We start from the raw sequence: 4,126 nt of genomic DNA, 5'->3' as shown, positions 1-4,126 counted from the left end.
TGCAAGGTACGAAATTGGGAAGGTTTTTAACCATTGTTTTTGTTGCTGTTGTTACTTGGTTTTACTTTTCTCCTCAGAACTGTCACTTACAAGCAATGTGACTACAGGTATGTTTAATTAGGTGGAGAAATTGTATTTGCATTATAAAATGAGAGGCAATAATTTCATAGGGATTGCGTGGATAAAATGAAAGATGTGAAGACAAAAAGCTGTGACTGAAACACATTCTGTTACCACTAAATGTTTATTCAGATCTTCTTTTAGTGTATATACATATGGAAATAAGAATTAGACCAATGTCTAAATAGTTTTCTTAATTGAAAAACTGCATGATGTTTCTGCAGGTTTCCCTAAGCTTTGTGAATTGCTCATATTACTTGATTTGTATTTGTAATATTTGTAAAAGAGCAAATGATCTGAGCCAAAATGTAACATCCTTTTAAGAACAGTAGATTTAAGTACATCTGCAATATGCTTTCTGAATGTGACTTTATCTTATCAAGCTACTTTACAGATGCCATAATGAACCAGAATTTTAAGGTAACGATTTCACATTTCTCTCCATTTCTCTGTCTACTGCTGGAACATTCATATGCTGGAAACCTAAAATATTTTTATCATTTTATTTTGCATATGACCTTTTCACTGTTTCAAGAATTTAAGGGATGTTATAATAAACTCTTATTATAAACTATAATGAGGAAAGGCTGGACTTTTTCTCTGCTCATTCTTTGTGTCCATCAGTTTAATGACTTGTTTAAAAAAAAAGACTATCTTCACATTACCTTCCTAAATGGTAACTTGATATGCTATATTGTTGTAGTTGAATAAATATGCATATAACAGTTATAAATGTTGGATTTAGAAATGATAGATATACAATTCGCAATATTTTGAGTGACGTGATATGTATGCAAGGGTACACACACACACACACACACACACACATAAGCAATCACATTTAAAAATTCATGTGGAGAAATATGAGAATTAAATGTCTCAAATGTTTTTTTTTCTTAAGGTCTCATCCATTAAATTTTATTCTAGTTTATTTCAGTGAAGTGCAAATTTGGTTCCTTATATTAACTATATATTTTTATATGGAGAAAATGATAGCAACAATATATGCAAGTATATAACAGCATGGGATTTTTTTTTCATGCAACAAATTAAAAACATTCAAAAATTAGATGGTAAAACACGGAAAGGCATGGAGCAGGTGATCTAAAAAAAAGCTATGAAACTGAACAAATACTGATGAAGGTCTCAGACTTGAGACAGTCTCATTAAACATTGAGATTAAAAGATTATAGAACATTCCCCATCTTCCACACCTCCCACCACATGTAAGGGCTCCAGGATAACGTTCTAAACATACTAAAGGCTAGCCATTATCAGAGAGGATTAAACACACACACACACACACACACACGCAATTATTTTTGATATATACAAGGAATCTACCTTAAACCAAGATGATAAGAGGGAAATGGTAGAGGGATAGGGATAGATATACCATGCTAATATTAATCAAAAGAATGCTGGAGTAACTATCTCAATATTGGACATAGTATACTTCTAAACAAAGAGTATTAGCAGAGATACAGAAGGGATTTACCCAGCATTGAAAAAAGAGTTAACTCTCTGAGAAAATCTATAACACTAAATATGGACATGAGGCAAAAACTAATGGAAATTAAAGGAAAAATAGGAAAAAATCTACTCTTTTTATCAGAGACTTCAGCATTTCATTTTTCATTAATGTTAGATAAAGCAGGAAGAAAATCAGTAGAGATATAAATGACTTCAGCATTACTATTAATCAACACTCTCTAATTGACATTTATAGAATATTCCATCCAGATACAGTAAAATACACATTACTCTAAGGTCGCATGGAACAGTCACCAGTATAGACCTCATTCTGGGCTGTAATACACACTTCACTCATTTTTTTAAATCTGTATTACACACATTAATCATTTTTTTAAATCATGAAAATGTTCTCAGTTGAGCATCAATGTAATTGAAATATATCTGTCATAGAAATATAAATGTAAATATCCTCAGATGTTTGGAAGTTAAGCAACACTTCTAAGTAGTACATGTATTGAAGAAGTTTTAGGAAAAATTAAATATATATTTTGGACTAAAGGAAAACAAAATGCCACTTATCAAAATTTAAGAGACGTAGTGAAAACAGTGTGTAGAGAGAAATATATTAAATGTATATCTTAGAAAGGGAAATGATCCAAAATAAAAAAAACTAAAGCTTTCTCTTAGAGAACTATGGAAAAACATTCTTTAGGCTTAAAATAAGTGAAAGACAAGAATCAATGAAATAGGTGATGAGGATTAAGAGTACACTTATTGTACTGAGCACTGAGTAATGTATAGAAATGTTGAATCACTACCTTATACACATGAAACTGTAAGTTAATTATACTGAATCAAAATTTTAAAAATAGAACACAAATCAATGAAATTTAAAAGTAGAAAAAACAAAAAAACAAGCCTAGTTCTTTGAAAAGATCAATAAAATTGACAAAATTCTAACCAGACTAATCAGGGGGAAAAAAGTGAGAAGCTACAAATGGAAAATATCAGAAAGGAGAGGAGGGGGTTCATCACTACAGATACATAGATATCAAAATGATAAAATGGATACAATAGCCTCCCCTCCCATGGGGGATATGTTCTAAGACCCCCAAGGGATGCTTAAAACGGCAGATGGTACCAAACTCTATAAAAACTGTTTTTTTCTGTTTTTTCTGTTTTTTTTCTGTATAGGCATACCTATAATAAAGTTTAATTTATAAATGAAGCACAGTATGAGACTAACAAAAACAATACCAAAATAAAAACATTTTTAACAATACGCTGTAATAGAAATTGTGTGAATATGGTCTTTCCCTCTCTCTCAGAATTGTACTCTACCCAAACTACCCAAATTCACACAAGGGAAAAAAACCGGGATAACACTGTATCTATTAAGTTAATTAAATTGATAATTAAGAAGCTTACAACAACAACAAGAGAATTCTATCAAAGAACTAAGGAAAAAATAATACCAATCGTACACAATCTTTTCTCAGAATATACATGAAGAAGTAATAATACCTAATTTATTTTATGAGTCCAACATTACCCCCAATATCAAATACAGAAACGACGTAAAGTAAGGGGGAAAAAAAGGCTATTATAATTTATGTATAATTAAATTTTATATGCTAACATTTATTTAAGATTTTGTATTTTTCTTATATTTTAATGACTATTTTGGTTTTGATATTAGGATGATGTGTATTTACCACAAACATGTATGATGTATTTAAGTTTCAAGGCTGTTTCAACATTCAAAAATTAATCATTATAACCCACCATATCAATAGGCTAACAAATAAATGTAATTTGATAAAGAAAATTTAATGTAGAAAAAAATTGACAAAACCGAACAGCCATTCATGATTTTTAAAATTTCAGCAAATATGAAGGGATACAAAAATACTGATTTGAAGGGACACATGCACCCCAATGTTTATAGAAGCATTATCAACAATAACCCAATTATGGAAAGAGCCCAAATGCACATTGACTGATGAATGGATGAAGTAGTGTTGTGTGTGTGTGTGTGTGTGTGTGTATGAATTCATATATTCATATATGAATAGGAATATTACTCAACCATCAAAAAGAGTGAAATCTTGCCGTTTGCAACAACATGGATGGAGCTACAGTGTATTATGCTAAGCAAAATAGGTAAGTCAAAGAAAGACAAATACCATATGATTTCACTCATATGTGAAATAAAGAAACAAAACAAATGAACATAAGGGAAGTTTGAAAACAAGAGAGGGAAGCAAACCATAATATACTCTTAACTACAGAGAACAGAGGGTTGCTGGAGGGAAGGTGGGTGGGGGTGGGCTTAATGTGTGATGGGCATTAAAGGAGCGCACTTGTTGGGATGAGCAACGGTGTTATATGTAAGTGATGAATCACTAAATTCTACTCCTGAAACCAATATTACTCTATATATTAACTAGAATTTAAATAAGAACTTGAAACAAAAAAAATAACAAAATTAATTAACTAAAATAAAAAAATAAATAAAATGAAATGAAAT

Source organism: Acinonyx jubatus, chromosome A1 (genome assembly GCF_027475565.1).
Source record: "Acinonyx jubatus isolate Ajub_Pintada_27869175 chromosome A1, VMU_Ajub_asm_v1.0, whole genome shotgun sequence".
NCBI classification, from domain to species: Eukaryota; Metazoa; Chordata; class Mammalia; order Carnivora; family Felidae; genus Acinonyx; species Acinonyx jubatus.
This window is presented reverse-complemented; position numbering follows the sequence as displayed.